The sequence below is a fragment of the Lutra lutra genome, chromosome 15 (genome assembly GCF_902655055.1).
Source record: "Lutra lutra chromosome 15, mLutLut1.2, whole genome shotgun sequence".
Taxonomy (NCBI): domain Eukaryota; kingdom Metazoa; phylum Chordata; class Mammalia; order Carnivora; family Mustelidae; genus Lutra; species Lutra lutra.
Window position 1 is genome coordinate 63560200 of NC_062292.1, and position 17795 is coordinate 63577994.

Genomic DNA, 17795 nt, shown 5'->3' on the forward strand with positions numbered 1-17795 from the left:
GCCAGCCACCATGGTTTCTTAGCACGAAACAGGAAAAGGAGCTGAAGAAGAAGAGAGAACAGCTTGGGGAAGGGTCTGGGGTGCTGCCTTCAGTCCAGGCCAAGGCCAGCTGAAACAGGCAAGCACAGAAAAGATGCAGATCCCAGCTTCCTGAGGACGAGCCACTGTAATTAAAAGAGGTGGAGGGGGAAAGTGGCCAATCTATAACTCAAACTCTGGAAGCCACCTTAAATACTAAAAGGCTCTTCAAGGTCATCCTGAGCCCTTCCCAGTTACTTGAGAACAGCCTAAGGGATGCTAATTAACCCTCGGGATGGATTCCGTAGCCCCAAGGGAGATGTAAATGTGTTTAACTGATGAGCAAGTTCAATCTGTACTATTCCTGGAGCTCAAACAGCTTTTTAAAGGTCCTTCTGAAGAAAGCATCCTGACAGCATCAGGGACTGTCCTAACTTAAATGGACCACAGAGAGTCTCTCTGGAGAGGATGCAGCAAGAGTGGAAAGAACATGGACTTGGAGAAAGGTCTGGATCCAAATCCCGGATTGGGCATCAACCAGCTATGTGAGCTGGAGACCTACCTCAGCTTCTTCACCTGGACAAGGAGATGACCTCCACCCACACCAGACTGTGCTGGCAAAACGCCCCCACCCTATTCTCAGCTGACAGTGGGCTCTAGTTATAATCTGTAGTGCGCTGTACACTGTGGTTTGCTAGAAAGTACTGTAGTGGTTTGTAATTTAGAAGCCTCTAGCCTCACTTCCCATCTCCTTTGTAACTACCCACCCATCCCAGCCTCTCAGGACATGCCAGCCGCTGCAGAAAACACATTCATGTAGGTTTCCTAGACCTCACATTCCAGACTCTAAAATGACCAATGTGATTGCCTTGTCCTAGCCAGCAAGGTGGGGGTGGAGCCTCACCAGGGAAGCTTCTCGCGTTCCCTCACCTACCAGTCTCCCTGCTTGGCTGTTACTCGTGTGCACTCATTTCTCCATCAGCCTCTGTCAGGGTTCTGAGCACCTTCAACTCTATCCTCATCCATGAATCTCAATAACAAGCTGCCTACCTTCCTCTTTCAAGGTCTGAAAAACAGCAAGGAGGCCCAGGGTGGTCTTCCTACACTAGGAAATGTTAATGAGAGGACCCCATCAGCTTAAACAGTCAGATGATTTTCAAAATTACAAACCCTTGTTAGTGTCAGTGTGGTGTGTGGTGGGGAGCGGCATGGTACCTTTCATCTTTGCCCATTCATACACATGGTGACATGTCATTCCCAGCCAGGGGCACCCTACTAAAGTCACTCTGGGTTACCAGAAATCCCAACCCTAGGAGGTAAAAAATATTCAAAATATATTCAAAATATATTTGAAATATTCAAAAATATTTCAAGACAATGACACAAATATTTCATTAGAAGAAAATGGTTCTTAATATACATTTTATAGAGAGAATGGGAGAGCCAACTTGCCCCCAATCACACAGCTCCACTCTTACTTCCCCTTTCCTTCCTCAACCTAAAGTAGCCTCAGTAGGAGCAGACATGGTCTACCTAAGATAGGAATGGTCTCCTTGGTACAGGAGATGCCTGCTTATTTTCTGGATTTATGGATTTAAAAAAGATAAATCTTCAACTGCATCAGCAAAAACATTTGTTAAAGACATGGCTTGGAAAATTAAAAAAAAAAAACATTTTTTAAGAAAGTAAGATCAGTTTGTTCATGGTAGGAAAACAACTTTCTCACAAGATGCCAGCCACAAAGATGGCAACATTTGCTCAGATCTCAGCATCAAAAAAGAGATGGATAACACCATTTTAGCTACAGAATCCAGGATTAAGGGGTATGCCTAAACTGTCACTTATTTTTAAATTGTTCTGAAAAAGGGCTAGTATCTAAAATCTATAAAGAATTTATCAAACTCAACACCCAAACAACAAATAATCCAGTCAAGAAATGGGCAAAAGACATGAACAGACATTTCTTCAAAGAAGACATACAGATGGCCAACAGACACACGAAAAAATACTCAACACCACCTGGCATCAGGGAAATGCAAATCAAAACCACAGTGAGATACCACCTCACACCGGTCAGAATGGCTAAAATTAACAAGCCAGGAAACCACAAATGTTGGTGAAGATGCGGAAAAAGGGGAACCCTCCTACACTGTTGGTGGGAATGCAAGCTGGTGCACCACTCTGGAAAACAGTACAGAGGTTCCTCACGAAGTTAAAAATAGAGCTACCCTATGACCCAGCAATTGCGCTACTGGGTGTCTATCCCCAAAATACAAATGTAGTGATCCAAGGGGCACATGCACCCCAATGTTTATAGCAGCAATGCCCACAATAGCCAAACCGTGGAAAGAACCCAGATGTCCATCGACAGAGGAACAGAGCTGCCCCGCACAGCTGCTCTGCTCTGAAATGTTGGCAGAAACTCTGTCTTGAGGTCCATCCACATTCCACCAAGGGGATTAAAAACACACTTATCTTATGTCAAACTACCTCTAACCTTTTTCGGGGGGGCTGGGAGGAGACTAACTTTTAGCCTGAGTCCTGAGTTTAAGGGTCAACCCTTAAAAGCAAGCTACCTCCATCAGTTAACATCTTGGAGGACAATATCCATGGATAGAGAAAATTCCTACAGTTGTCCTCCTGGGCAAATAGGCAATGGGCTCAGGCTTGGAAGCTGGGCAGAACCTGAGTGAAAACGGGAGAACACCTTCTTGGCTATCTGGCCTAAGACTGACCCTAGGTGGAGCTTGGAGAGTCAGCAGGAAGGGACAGACAGAGCCTGGGATCGGACTCCTGGACTGCCGTTCAGCAGTGCGTGTGATCACAGGGAAGCTACTTTGCCCTGCAAATCCTCACTTCTTCATGTCCAAAGGGCCCTGCTAATGAGGTGTCAGCATGACCATCGCTTCTTCAAGGAAGAGGTCTCCAAAAGGTCAATTCCCTCCATTCGACACACTGATCATACCATGGACCTGATCCTTTAGTGCCGCTTGGCTGAATATTCACACACATGGATTATCTGATTAGCTCTGGAGTCTCCAATCTGTAAATTTCAGTAGGGCGGGGACTGTGCATTTTTTTTTCTCACAGGTCTGCCCCAAACTCCCAACACAATACACAACATGTAGTAAGTTTCAAATTAACACGTGTTGAAGATTGAATAAATGATTAATTGAGCTCCTGAATGTGAAAATGATCTATAAAATAAGCAGCACAATGGAAGCGTTTGTGATTGTGACTTGGTGTGGATGATGACATGAGAATTAATCCTCTTAGCTGCTGGAAACCATTCTGCTTTCATTTAAGGAACAAAATTGCTGCATTTGAAGGACACGGTAAGGAGAGGGTCTCTGACAAGCTATCCCATGGTGCCCCATTTCAGGATTCTCTTCAGGACCATGCCAAAATACCCAGCTCATCAGCGTTCTGAAGCAGTCCTGCTTTATTCTGATCCATCGCTGGTCACTGTGGGAGACTTGGTTGAGTCATCTGGGCATTTTAAAAAGCAAGCAGTCTACTGGCTAAAGCTGCTGGGCATCTGCTGTTGGACCAAAGACAATGCATTCTGGACATGGGCTAGGCTGAGAAAAGCACCCCAGGGCCCACCGACCCCCACATTTGGTTGAATCCAACTCTATACCCAGACTGCCGTGGACATCGTGAGCCAAAGGAAACTGCAGTGGCCAGAGCCCGGGAGAGCTTGCTGCCCCATGCTGATACATTCATGGGAACAAAGGCCTTCCAAGTTGCACTGAGCTGGTCTGGAGATGGAAGGCCTTTATGTAGGTTTCCAAGGAGATGACTCAGATGCTGTTACCATAGAAACTGTTGCTACCATCTATTGTCCATCACCCCTTGACAGAAAGGCAAGGGGGGGTGTGGTTTGATGGAGAAGGAAACAAGAAGAGTTGGATTTAACTCAAGATGAAAACACATATTGAGATGGGTCCCCCCGAAGACTTCTATGGTATAAGTAACAAAACCTCTAGTGTCCCAAGGAAATGAATTTGGGACGTGAGTGTTTGTGGTGCGATCTTATTTGTTCTGGGTTTGGGGTGAGTACCGTGGCACATGAAACTGACCTCTACCCATCTGTTTGGTCCTGTCATCAAGGCTCTCCACAGAAAACACTCGGGTATAAGGGTCATCAGCACAGTCCAGGCCATGACCCCTGAAGATGTAGGACCATAAGGAAATAAATGTAAGCTGTCCGTCCTTTCCCCTCTTTCCTGCTGAAATGTTTTTTCAGGTAAAAGGGGAATATATTAAAAGTTCCTCAGAGTTTTGCTACTATCTCATAATACTTACCATGAATAAAGTGTTCATTTATTTTTAATCTAACAAGAGCAGCTTATGGGTAAATTAGACAAGTTCCATTAATCATAAATGCATACGGTCATGGAAGACATATTGGATTTGGCATCAAGTCTGAAAGATCAGAATTTGAAAGTCAGTCTCATCCCTTATTATATGCATGACCTTGGGCACTTTACCTGCTGATTCTCAATTACTGCCAGTCTACTTCACATAGTATAAAGCCTCATCAAGGAACTGTCCTCTCATGTGTCAAGTACCATGTTGCTGGTCCCATCCATACTAGCAAAAGGCTTTTTAACTTCAATTACTCCAGACAGGACTGTTACAACTCTTTTTGTGTTATCCAACCTTTTGTTTAGAAAATAACTGGTACCTAGCCAATTACTCTGACATTAAAATTATAGGTGACAAAATGGAATAAATCCCCACACAGCTTTCTGATTATTTTCTTATCTAGCCTTCTGATTATTTTCTAGTCATCAAGCCTGACAGACCTGTCGTTTCCCCCACAGTCATTTGGGAAGTCAAATTTCAACTGGGAATAAGCTGTTGAAGTTAGAGGAGAAACTCTCTGGAAGACCGTGGATGGCCACCAGATTCTGTCTGGAGGAAAACAAGGAATCAGTATGGCAGGTACATTGTTGAACCCCATACATTGAATTTAGGGTAACAAATGGGAGCTGGAAAAGATCTGGAGTCCAGAAGTAGAAAGGAGAGTAGAAACAATTCACTGCTGCTACCCCAATCTAGAACATCTTCATGTCTTCCACACCCTTTAGAAAGACACCAAGTTGGAAATCCATCACCACAAGCGCTCGCCAAGCTGCCACGTAGACCTGCGGTCCTTCAGGTCTGCTCCAGGAAGTGAGCGCCTCAAAGGAGGCATTCAGGCGCACCGGATGGGGCAGAGAAAAAAATATGCAATTCAGTTCCTCCAATTCTGTACAAGTTCCTTATTTATGTTTTTCTTTCAAATAACAGTGCTGTGCATTGTTGGGACACTCTTAGATCAGGAGCACATGTCCTGCCATGTCGTCAGACAGGAGGGATTAAGAAAGAAGCAAGAGGAGCAAACGTCTGTCCAATCATGGACTGGTGGCACTAGCTAATCCTACATGCCAGGAGGGAAGGCCCCAGGACAAGAGAGAACATGCTAGGTATTCTAGATCTTGGGTGTAGGTCCCTCTTGATAATGATCAGGAACCCAAAGCCAAGTCAAGACCACACAATCAAAAAGGGGTCACTGAAGGACAGAGGCCAAAGGGACCAATGCTCTTGGTTCCAGCAAGGAAGACTCACCCTTTGCTTTAGCTTTAAACAGGATTCCCACAAAAAGTCTTCAGAGCTTTAAAAATCTCACTCCCAGAGTTTGCCCACCCTAATAACGGATGGCATTTCTCTTCAACCAGAGCTTCACCGAGGCAGATCTCTCCAATGAGAACAAACTGGTCAAGCTCTCCCCAGATCTCCCCTCGACACATTACAACGTGGAGAGACCTAGAAAGTACCTGACATAGCATACATTGTTCTGGCTTCTCCTCTTAGAGTTAAAAAGACTGAGGCCCAGAGAGCCGGTGAGTGACTTGTCCCGGGGTCAAGAGCCACATGGGGGCAGAGTCCGGGCCAGAATCAAATTCTCTTGCCACTCATCGCAGGACTGCTTCCAACACCTTACACCGTCTCAACACATGGCCATCTTAGTCCCATGCATACTAACTTTATCTCTGCTAGACTAAAATCTCTGATAGCAAGAACCATATCTTTTACTAGTAACTTTTGGTCCCCATGCTCGAACACCCAGCACCAAGCTAGGGTATCTAGGAGGAATGTGGAAGCATTTCCTGATCAACCCCCACCTCACTTTTTATTATTGATCTAGGTGTGCTCTGCTAGTAGCACCAAATGCCCGTCTCCACTGTGGCATTCATCATTCCAGACTGTCCTTGTGCACAGACTTGTCTTTCTCTTGACTGGACTATGACATCTTTAAAGACAAGACTGGATGGTGTCTTACTTCCTTTATGGATCTCAATGCCCAAGACCTATCAGGGACTCAAAAAATATATATTAAATTTTAAAAATGGATTCTAAAGCGAGTCTCAACCCACCCACACACATCACAGAAATCTTGGCTATTTCTGGGGCAGGAATTATCACTCTACCCTCCCCTGAAATAATTTCTTTTCTTGGTTCCCAACTCGATTCTTTGGGAAGAATTCTAGCCATAAGGGCATCTGGCCTGCCATCTTTAAGAGGAGTTACAGTGACCAAGAACATCTTTACTCCCTAAATGTTTTAATGTTGTATAAATAAAATGCATTAACAGAACTAGTTTTTAAAGCTAGGTGTGATCTTTTAAATCTCGATATTTAAAGAAACCATCATCACCTAGCAGCCCATTAAAATAGCCGATCTGGGACTACAGAGGAAAGATTACCAATTCCACTGCCAAACTCCATCACCAGAAAGAACAGAAGTGTCACTTGACTTACTCTAATGACACACGGACACACTCAAAAAGCAAGTCAGTATCTGGACCCAAACAGATGCTCTCAATCTGATCCATTTCTTTACTGAACTTGATCTGTTTGGCAGGATGTGAAAATGTCTCACTCACAATGCAAGGTTGAAAAAGTAATGGCTGATGGACATCTAGGCTGTTTCCAGTTTGGGTCACTGCGCTAAAGCTGCCATGAATGTACAATGGATGTGCACTTGCATTTCTTCTGGGGAAATGCCTAGAGGTGGAAAGGCTGGACCACATGGTAGGTGTATGTTTAACATTTTAAGGAACTGCCCAGCCATTTTCCAAAGTGATTGTACCTCTTCCCATCCCCACTAGCAGTGTGTGAGGGTTCCAGAACTTCCACAGCCTCCCCAACACTTGACAGCAACCGTCTTTCCGATTTTGGCCACGCTTACGTGAAGTGGTGGCATCTCCTTTTGTTTTAACCCGCATTTTCCAAAGGACTAATGATGCTGAACATCTTGTCATAGTCTTGTCATCTTTTTTGGTTTCGTGTCTGTTCAAATTTTTTGCCCGCCTTTTAAAATGGGTCATTTGGGGCGCCTGGGCGGTTCAGTTGGTTAAGCCACTGCCTTTGGCTCAGGTCATGATTCTGGAGTCCCGGGATCGAGTCCCACATCGGGACTCTGCTTTTCCCTCTGACCCTCCCCCCTCTCGTGCTTTTTCTCTCTCTCTCTCTCAAATAAATAAAATCTTAAAAAAATAAAATAAAATGGGTCACTTACTTGGTTGCTGGCGACTTTAAGTCCTTTACGTATTCTGGAGACAAGGCTCTTATACAAGAATGTCTGTCGTGAGTGTTTCCCTTAATAGACCAAATATCCTACTGATTTCCTCTAACTGTTCCCTCACCCAGCCAGAATCTCCTTCTGGTGGCATCACAGTCTAAACATGGAAGTGAGGCCACAGGCAATACAGTCTGAAACCCCAGGAGCCGGTCTAGTCACAGCTCATTGGAAAGCCTCGTGTCTTCTCAAATCCCTGCCTGCTGCTTGTCTGCTTTACACTCACACACTACTAGGATGAGTGAACATAAGTCTGTTTCTTTAAAGATACGCTAACTTTAAGGTGCCTGAGGGGCTCGGTCGGTTAAGCATTTGACTCTTGATTTCGGCTCAGGTCATGATCTTGGGGTCATGGGATCGGGCCCCACATCAGGCTCTGCACTGAGCGTGGTGCCTGCTTGGGATTCTTGCTCTCCCTCAGCCCTTCTCCCCACCCCCAACATGCACACACACACCCTCCTGCTCTCTCATAAATAAATAAATCCTTAAAAGACACACTAACTTGAAGCCGTTCTCGTCAGGGAACATCTCAGCCCCCCACAGAACTTTTGGCCAAGTCTAGAGACATTTTTGCTTCTCACAACTGGGTGGGGAAAGAGTTGTTCCTGAGACCTGGAAGGTAGAGGCCAGAGATGCTGCTGAAGGTCCACAAAGCACAGGTCAGCCCCCACAACAAAGAATGATGTGGAAACCCTGCCTTAAATCCATTGGCAGGTACTGCTTTTAGGTCAAGCAATAGAATGCAAAGCAAATACTGATCTAAGAGCAGGAAACCTGAGAGGATTCTCGAAGCTCTATTGCTAAATAGGCGTATATCCTCAGGCAAAGCACCAAACTTCTCAAAACCCCAAATTGCTCATCTGTAAAGTGCAAGGCTTAACCTAAATTACCTTGAAGTCCTCCACCAGTTGCAAACAAATACAATCCTGTGACTGTTCGTTCAGAACCCACAGAACTTGGAGCAGCCATGAAATGGGCCTTAGGTTTTCAACACTTCCAGGTTAACAGATGGCGACTAAGGTTGGTTCGAGGGAAGAGTCTCTGAGAAAGTGTCCGAAAAAGGGGGAAGGGGACCCACGCACGGGTGGTTGCCATGGGGGAAGGACAAAATGGGTGAAGGGGCATGGGAGGTGCAGGTTTCCAGTCATGGAATGAAGAGATCAAAGGCACAGGAGAGGGAACACAGTCCACTGTATTGCGATAGCGCTGCACGGTGACAGATGGCGGCCACGCACGTAAGCACAGCGTAACACAGAGCTGTCAAATCACAATGTCCACCCGAAACTCACACCACATTGTGTGTCAACTCTACTTGAAAAGATGGGGATCAACTACTGGCCTCAGCAGGGGCCTTGCCTCAACAGAGAGTGGGGAGATGACACAGGCTGACGGACTTTCCCAACAGGTGCTCCCTGAAGAGAACCTGCCCCACGGAGCTGGACCCCCACCTGCCCCTCCGTTCCACCCACCGGCCCAGCTTCCACGAGGAACACAAGCTCCACGAAGCGCAGGCGTGACTCTCACAGCAGGCAGGTGAGAACCTTCCAGGGCCCGTGTGCCCTGCAGAGCCAGTCCCCAGCTCAGAAGGGAGATGGTGTCCATGACACAGTGTCTTTGAAAATCCAGACAGGGGGGATGCCTGGGTGGCTCAGTTGGTTAAGCGGCTGCCTTTGGCTCAGGTCATGATCCCAGCGTCCTGAGATCGAGTCCCACATCAGGCTCCTTGCTCAGCGGGGAGCCTGCTTCTCCCTCTGCCTCTGCCTACCACTCTGTCTGCCTGTGCTCATGCTCGCTCCCTCTCTCTCTCTAACAAATAAATAAATAAAATCTTTAAAAAAAAAAAAAGAAAATCCAGACAGGGCTCTGACAGGAGGAAGAGTCAGCTCCTGAAGGACCCCGGGACTCACCTCAGGTAAACAAGAGGCTTCCCTGTGGGCCCAGGCAGTACAGACACTGAATGTGAATCAGGTTTCTGTCACGCCCGCCCTGTGGGGTGAAGAAGATCCTGCACCAGCTCTTACAATAGCTGCTGTGCGGGTTAAATGAGATTGAAAATTGCTCCTCTGGGTCTCGGCAAGAGCGTACCGACGGCAAGCATCTTGGACAGCCCAGGGGCAAAGTTCTTTCATTTCAAAATGACTAAAAATTAGAAACATTAATTAAGAGAGGAGACTCACCGGGAGCACCCGGTCTCCCAGAAGCAATTCCCAGAGCTGCCCGTAGATATTTCTGGTGAAAACAACACGACTTCCGCCGTAATGGACAGAGAATGGGGAGAAGCAAGGCCAGCCCGGCGGGGAAGAGAGGTTTGCTCTTCCTGTAACAATGAGGAAACTGTGGTCTCCTTGCTCCTTCCCAGCAGGGTGAGGGCAACGGGTGGGACCTGTTATTCACCAACAGCCACCTCTCCCCATGTCTCTGCTGTGACAACAGAAGGCGTCCCACAGGCGAGGAAGCGGGGAGCAAAGGTGGGACCCAGAATGGAGGAAGCGAACGCCTTGGCCTCTTATGGGACACAATCTCAGACCACAGCCCCTCCCCAGCGCCCCTCACCCTCACCCACACCTCACGTGCCTCGCACTTCCCCAGCGCGTGGGGGACCCGGAGCAGGACGCCTTTAACCCCCTCTCAACCCCCGTCTGAGCCAGAACTACTCCACGGCCGAGCCCAAGGCGAAGACCCTGCAGACGCGTCTGCAAACACTTGGAGCAGGTGTCAGACCTGAATAAAGCCGAGAGCACCACTCGTGACCGGCTTAAAGACGGAGCACAGTAGGCTCCGTCAGGGACGCCTGTAACTTAATCAGGCCCCCGGCCGGCAGGCTGGGTGCGTGGGTGCGTGCGGAGCGGCGGCTGTCAGCTCCAACCCAGAGCAGCAAAAATCAAGACCTCTGAATTACATTGTCCGTTTTCACTTGTCCTCTTCTACCTCTGCCCGCCCCCTCCTTCCCGAAGACCAGTTCGCAATAAAAGCAGAGAGGCAGCTGGAAAGCGGACACTCACTGTCGGACCCGCGCTCTCTCGCAGGATCTGAGCCCGACGTCCGCTGGGTGCCTGGAGGTGCTGCCTCCCTCGGCTCCCGGTGGCGGACTCTTCCAGATGCTTTCTAAACAATGACTCAAAACATCTCTAATACCGTAACCATCTTTTTATTTGGTTTCTGCCTTCGTGGGTTGGGAACGTGGGAGAGGCTGGGCTGACGGATCTTGCTTGAGGTTCTCATGGCGTTGGCGCAGGAGGCTGGCTAGAGCTGCCGTAACCTGAAGGTCAGCCTGGGCCGGGCGTGCGAGATGGCCCGCTCACAAGGCTGGCAGACGGCCCTGGCTACTGACCGGAGCCCAGCGGGAGCTGTCGACCAGAGTGTCTGCACGTGGCCTCTCCGGCCTGGCTGGAGGAGGCTAGCTGGGCTCCTTGGCAGCTGGGTCCCCTCACAGTGAGGGTAGATGTCTGGTCTTGTTTGGAAACGAGCCTCAGAAGTGTAGCGCCTCCACAGCGATCTATGGGCAATCGGGGAGCCCCTAAAGGTCAGCCTAGGATCCAGGCAGGGGCAGTCACAGAACTCATTTCTCTCCCTGACACGAGTGTCAAAGATTTTGCAGACACGTTTTTAAATCCATGCACTGACCTGTCTAACTTTTAAAGTCCCCGTCCACTCAGGGTCAGGGAATGGCTTTGCGTATCACCCATCACACCTCACTGAGCTTCTGGCTTTTAGGAGATGCTCAAGAAATAGATGCTGAGTGAATGAACAAATGAGCTTACAGAGTGAGGATCTGTTTGTTTTTTGTTTTTTGTTTTTGTTTTTTACTTCCCTGGAGACTCTTCTTCCTCCCCATGGCCACAGTGGATACTACATCCGACTTTCATAGGATTGTGTTTAGGTATAAACACAGTCATTTATGAGGACGGATTTTCATTGTCCCTTAGTTGTTGGGAAAGACTCGCGATGGCACCACGTGGTCCATCCACGTCCACAGAGGGGCACGGCTTGCCCTCCTGCCCCTGCTGAGATCCGTCACCCCGTCTGGCTGGCTCTCCTTCCTCCCCGCTGCCCAGTAGGCTCTTGGCAGCCTATCTTGGGCTCGCATTCCTCCTGGCTGGGCAGTGTGGGGACCAAACCTGGTGTCTTACTGTGAGTCTGTCTCTCCCCTTCTGCAGGCTAGCCTGGGCAGGTTACTCCATCCTCCTTGGTCTCGTCTGCATCTGCCTGAGGATAAGATAATACCTGCCCCACAGGGTTGTGTTGAGGGCAAAACGTGTCACTGTGCACTGCGTGTTCCGGGGACCCAGCACACAGCAAGGGTGGCACAACATGATGAGCTGCAGGCACTGGCCCCACCTTCACGGATCCCCTTTCCCTCTGAATTCCGTGCTCTACCCACAATGGACACCCTCCAGAATCCAAAACATGCCGTGTTTTCTTTCACTTCAGCGCTGTTCCACGCGCAACTTCCTCCTACGAGGATCAACTTAAAGCCCTCAGACCAGCAGCCGGCTCGTGCTAACTACCATCCCAATGCTGGAAATTAGGACACTGCCTGGAATGTTCTTTCCCATCTCTCCTCTGTACCCCTCACACCACCCCGTGGCTAATTCCTAGTCATCTTTCCAGTCTCAGCTCAAATGTTTCCTTCCAAGCTTACTCTCTCCCTGCAACTCTAGTTCAGGTGTCTTTCCAGTCAAGGACACTGCTGGTTCCTGAGGGTCCTTCTGTCACTTACAAAAATGCTCTTCTACCCCAAGGCAGCAGTGTCTTGAGAGTGGGTGGACTGGATTTTGGCCTCTACTCACGCCTTCAGCCAACAGCCAGTGAACAGCACCCCACCCCCCATCAACAAAACCACACACAGCTGCCCAACTTCTCGTGAGCACCCACGGCATCTATCACACCCCGGTGCAATCAGCCCTTGTCTGTGTCCCTCCAGAAGGAGGACTCCACCAGGCCATGGCCACAGCTGCTCCAAATGGAATCTCTAATACCTAGCACACCACTCCGCACTTCAGAGCTGCTCAGTAAATCTTTGTTAAGTGAATGAATGAATGGACCATGAAGGACGGACCATGGCCTTGTACTCTTCCCCCGTGCTTGTTTACGTCTTCCAGGGCCCCGGTATAAACACAAAGCCCTCAACAACACATGCTGACTTGTCACCGATGCATTGTGGGGTTTGTTCTGAGTACGAGGAACGGGGAGGGAAGCTTCCAGATCCTTTGCTCACACAGTGGAGTTCAGGCTCCAGCGGGAATAAGCACTCTGCTGTAAGGACCCTCCGTCCAGGTGGCTTTACCTCTGCAAACGCCACCCTATTAAGCAGCAGGGAGCTGCCGAGCGCCCAGCTCAGTCTGCCCCGGAGTGGAGAGAATGTGTTACCTAAGATTTCCCTGAAGGGTTCAGAGAGTGCTGGTTAAGGGTGCTGCCCCAGCCACTGTCGCCCAGAGCCAGATGACAGGAATCCCGAGCCACCTGCCGGGTGAGCAGGCAGGGGACACGCACACACCATTCAGTCCCAGAGGTCAGTGAGGCCCCACATTTAGTAGCTGGTGATAGCTGCAGCTTCTTAAAAAGGAGACAGTAAAGCAATAAGACAATGTAACCTGGGCAGTTAAGGGGCTGGTTTCAATGTGTCACTCCGGGGGCAGGGAGGGGAGCGAGTGCGCTAGAAGCTTCAAAGCCTGGCGTTGGGAGCAGAACCATGTACACACCGGGAAGCCTGGTCCAAGCCCTGGTTCCACATCAGACACAAGCCGCCTTCCCTCTTCATCTGTGTCCCAAGAGTCGGTGAGCAGTCAAGGGGGTCCTTCTACTCCCTGCAACTATTGAGAATAACATCAGAGAAACATAAAAGCTCTTTGAAAGCGGATGATTCCCTCAGTTATTGTCATTGGGTTGTCTAATTCCTCTGTGTCGTCACCGTGCTGCTCCGCTGCTCTCCCTCCAGGAGCCCCTCCTGCTGTCTTCGTCCTTCCAATGGCTCCTGACACTCCATCTGGCTCAGCCAGTTGTAGCGGGCTCCTCTAGACACATATCCCAGCTTGAGGGCAGTGGTCACATCAGGTATTTTCTTGTGTCCTTAAAGCTCAGAGCCCAGCCCCTGGCCCGTAGGCTCGCTGACCCCAAGCCTGGGTATACATACACGCGGGTGCGCACGTGCTTGCCCTTCTCATCCGCCAAGGAGCTGACCACGGGAACAGCAAGTCGACCTCTTCTGGGACAGGCACCAAAGGGCAGTCGGTGTTTTCTTATGCCAAATTGCATTGCCCTTGAAACAGAGCTCCAAAACGTCCGCAGACTTAGTCCACCAAGTTGTGGATACAGTTGACAGGCTAAAATCCAATCTGACCCACTTTAACTGACGGCGGGGGAAAGGGACTTGTAGTAAGAGAACATGATCCGTGGGCCACAATGGTTACTTCAGAGACTCGTTCCAAAGAGGAGCCTGAGCAGCCCACCTGTGGGCACCTGCGTACGGACTGGAGCCATCTGGGGCTCATATCTGTTTTGGCTTCGGTGACTTTTATAGCAAAAGACTTCTTATCAAGACTATTATGGTCCATTAGTTAAAACAGATGTTAAAGCCATGAATCAAAACAAAACAAAACAAAATGGACATACCTTGAGCATTTTAACATAAGTATATAAACATAGGTTTACTAATATTTTTGAGCCTATTGGTGATCTGTCCTTTAGGTATGGGTCCACAGATTAATTGCCCAAAGTCTTCCTTGCATAAATAATACTGACCCAGATTTCTAGTTTGCTTTCTTCCAAGTGGATGAAGAACTTGAAGACATCACACAGTAAGACACAAAGATTGCTGGTCGCAGACCCCTTCCACAGCTGCTTCTCTCTTTTCAACTTTTTAACTCTTGCCATTGTCTTTGTACCTAGCTCACCAGCAATTTCTTTTGTAGCAACTCACTTTTACCAATTTTGTTGGAAACCCTCAACTTAGTTTCATTAACACAGCAATTAGAGGCGATTAGGTGTTAAGCACTTGGAAGAGTGCCTAGCACCTAGTGGTGCTCAATGCATGTTAGCTATCTATCCTCCCACTCATTCCATTTATGTCATGATCAAGTTACTCAAGTTACAACAGCAAATTTACTGTTGCAAACAGGTAACAGCAACTTGCACAATGGACTCTTGCTTCGCACTCAGCCTTAATGGAGGGGAATTACTGTGCACACAAAAATAACATGGGCATAGAGCATACAGTAGCCATTAATGCATTTTGTAAAAGGGATGGAGACTAGCAAGTAAGTTAAATGGAGATCATGGAAGAGAGCGGCTGCTCTGATGAAATCCTTCCAATCCCTTACCTTCTTCCTACCATAGATGCCATTGCCAACCACAGCCAATGTGTAAAGCCACACTTGGCTTCATGGGGAGAACACCAGGAACAGCAACAGTATCAGTTTTTATGTGCAGTGTCCGCTTCCACTTTGCAAGATACAAAGCTAAACCTTTCTCTGCCAAGTCTCCCTAAATTTAAGCGGGCTGGCCGATGGCATGTTAGAACGGGTGGTCTGTGTTCACTTGAGTTGAGCATTCTTTTAATAAAGGACTTAGTTATAACGCTTTAGTTCTTTAGGTCTCGTTTTCATTCTTGTAGGCCAACTGACAATTGCCGTGGAATTTCAGGCAGAGATAATCCACAGTCCGGTGTGCCTTAAAAATCAAAATTGACCAGCATCCTCACCAAACCAGGCTCCACACTGAAAAAGGGATTGGTCCCCAGTGGGCCTTAATGCTCATGTGAATCTCAGTGCAAAATAGGGGAACAGGGACAGAAAGTGGCTGGCCTAAGGCCTTGGGTGAGGGCAGGATTAGCAGGACGTGAAACCAAATCCCACCCTCCTGACCTCTCGTCCCAGCAGATGCACTGCCTTCCCATGGCCCATGTTAGAGGTAAATGGCTTAAAGAGGGCTTTGCTAGGTTGAAGTCAACATTAGAAAATGGATTCCACCAACACGATCCATGGCCCTCTGCCTTGAATAAGAATTTGCCCAAAGAAGAACAGAGGTCTTACTTCTGAGGGACTGATCGTAGCTTTCAGGCCAAAGTTCCTGAAAAGACTGGTTCAGGAGTCCCTACCACGAAGGGAAGAGTCAAGAATCCTCCCCAGCAAAGGTGGGCTGGTCTTAGCAGTAAGAGGGAAAAAAGCTGGTTTAAGTCACTACCTTCTCCCCAGACACCAAGACGAATTCAATAGCCCATACACAGATTACTGCACTTCTTTGAGGATCAAGGGTAAGCCGAGGCCCTGATGAACACGTTACCATCCAGATGATACCGCTTCACTCCCAAATAATCAGTGATTTAGCTACAGGAACCTGCCCCGACAGCACTGGGGAGGGGGATGGGTGAGGGAGCCAGCAGGATCTGCATCAGAGCAAGCTGGTGAATGGCGGCCTTGAACCTGCCAGTCTCACTGAAATCGGTGGGCCGGCCTCGGGGCTGTGGGTTTCCAATGAGAGACTCCATCTCTAAATAGTGAGAATCTAAAGGAAAGAGAATGAAGAATAAGTCCCACCAGAAACAAACAAAAGTTTGGATACTCTTTTCTAGAAGGATGGAGAGAGGCGGCGGAAGACCAGACAGACAGACTTGCCCCACCTCCTCGGAGCTTAGCAGGGTCAAACGCAAGGGCAAGAAGAAGCATGTGCTTTTACGCCAGGTGGGTGGATAGAGTAAAGATGGTCCTGTAGCTTCTCCCGGGTGTCCTTGGGCACACTGCTCGAGCTCGCAGCGCCTTGGCTGCACAGTACAAATGTCCTATTGTGAGAGATGGGTTCCCTAAAAATACTTCTCAGATGATTGAGACAGCTCTGCAAAGTATTGGACACAGATTCGGGCATTTATCAGGGCTCAGTATATGGTTGCCTTTGGGCTGGGTAAACGAGGAAACGTTAGCACAGGGCCTGATAGGGTAGGAATTCAAATCTGCCGCCTGGGTAGCGGGAGAGCTACCTGCAGAGGGCTCACGAGGCTGAACCGTCCTGTAGCACTTAAGATGGAAAGGAGCCAGATGAGCAGGTCCAGAATGAAATCCAGAATACGAAAGACCTTGGCCCACAGCAGGTGATAGATAAATATCTTTGGAATGAGAAGCTACACAACATGTCATTTGCCTCATGACATTATGCTGGGACAAGGAGAAGGGACATGAACTATACAGGCTCTATTCCCAACCCACCCTGAGGATCCTTCTAGCCTCAGTTCTGATCTCTACCAGATGGGCCCAAAGGACCTGCATGTCCCCTCCAGTCCTCAGCCTATCTCTAGGATTCGTTCAGCCAATGAGAGAGAGGTATAGGCCAAGGACAAGCCCACACGTATGCCTATGTGTCTGTGTGCGGTATCTTGGGAAGGGGTGAGGCGGGCTAGCCCCCCTCCAAGGCCAGCCCCATGCAGACCAAGAGACAGAAGGCCAGGGATTAACTGCTGTCACCTTTGTGTGACCGCCTTTGGGCCTTCAACGGGCACAGGCATGGGCACGCATGCAGGCCTGGTTTTAATTAAGCAGAGCAATGTCTGTACCCATCCAGCCACCAAAGCTTTGATCTCCCCATGGCGCACGCTTCTGCACTGCTGACCATGCTCCAAGAGTCTGAAACACAAGCCAGCAAAAGCCTTTGACAGTTCAGCCTTGACCAAGCTCCCAGCAGTGGCACCCACACAGGTGTGCCCGAGGATGAGGGCCGGGGAGGAGAAGGAGGAGGCCGGGACAGGCTTCTCTGGGTTAGGGACGCTAACCAAGCAGAGGCACAGGAGGGCCAAGGCTGGTTGCTACATATGCCATCCAACCAAGACGGGGAGAAAAATGCTCTGTTGCAGGGAGACAACTAGGAGTCGGTGCAAATTAATGTAAGCTGCGGGAACCTCTCCACGATGGGAAAGCTCTCAGAAACAAGGGCCCAGGGTCTAACTTCACGATAGCTGATAAGTCTACAGAGGGTTGTAAGATGTGTAAAAGGCACACTTTCCCCCGTGTTGCATCTATTCCTCATGTATTAAGGACTCACTAAAGGAATTCTCAGATTTAAACCAAAAAGTCGCAGCCCCAATCTATGGGGACAGGTAGGCTGAGTCTGTTACCGGCAGACTCAGGCTGCCATGCATCCTACCAAAACAGCACTGGAAGCAG

At 48.8% G+C, this 17795-nt stretch overlaps 1 protein-coding gene and 1 long non-coding RNA gene across 5 annotated transcripts in view; one reads left to right on the top strand and one right to left on the bottom strand.

Moving 5' to 3' along the window:
* Window positions 1-17795, bottom strand: part of C15H1orf226 (chromosome 15 C1orf226 homolog) — a 264987-nt gene that overhangs the window by 101109 nt on the left and 146083 nt on the right. The window lies entirely within an intron of this gene.
* Window positions 3885-10768, top strand: LOC125085635 (uncharacterized). The gene is made up of 3 exons (XR_007122978.1): window positions 3885-4073; window positions 4848-4968; window positions 10602-10768. It is a non-coding gene; the product is annotated as an uncharacterized LOC125085635 (long non-coding RNA).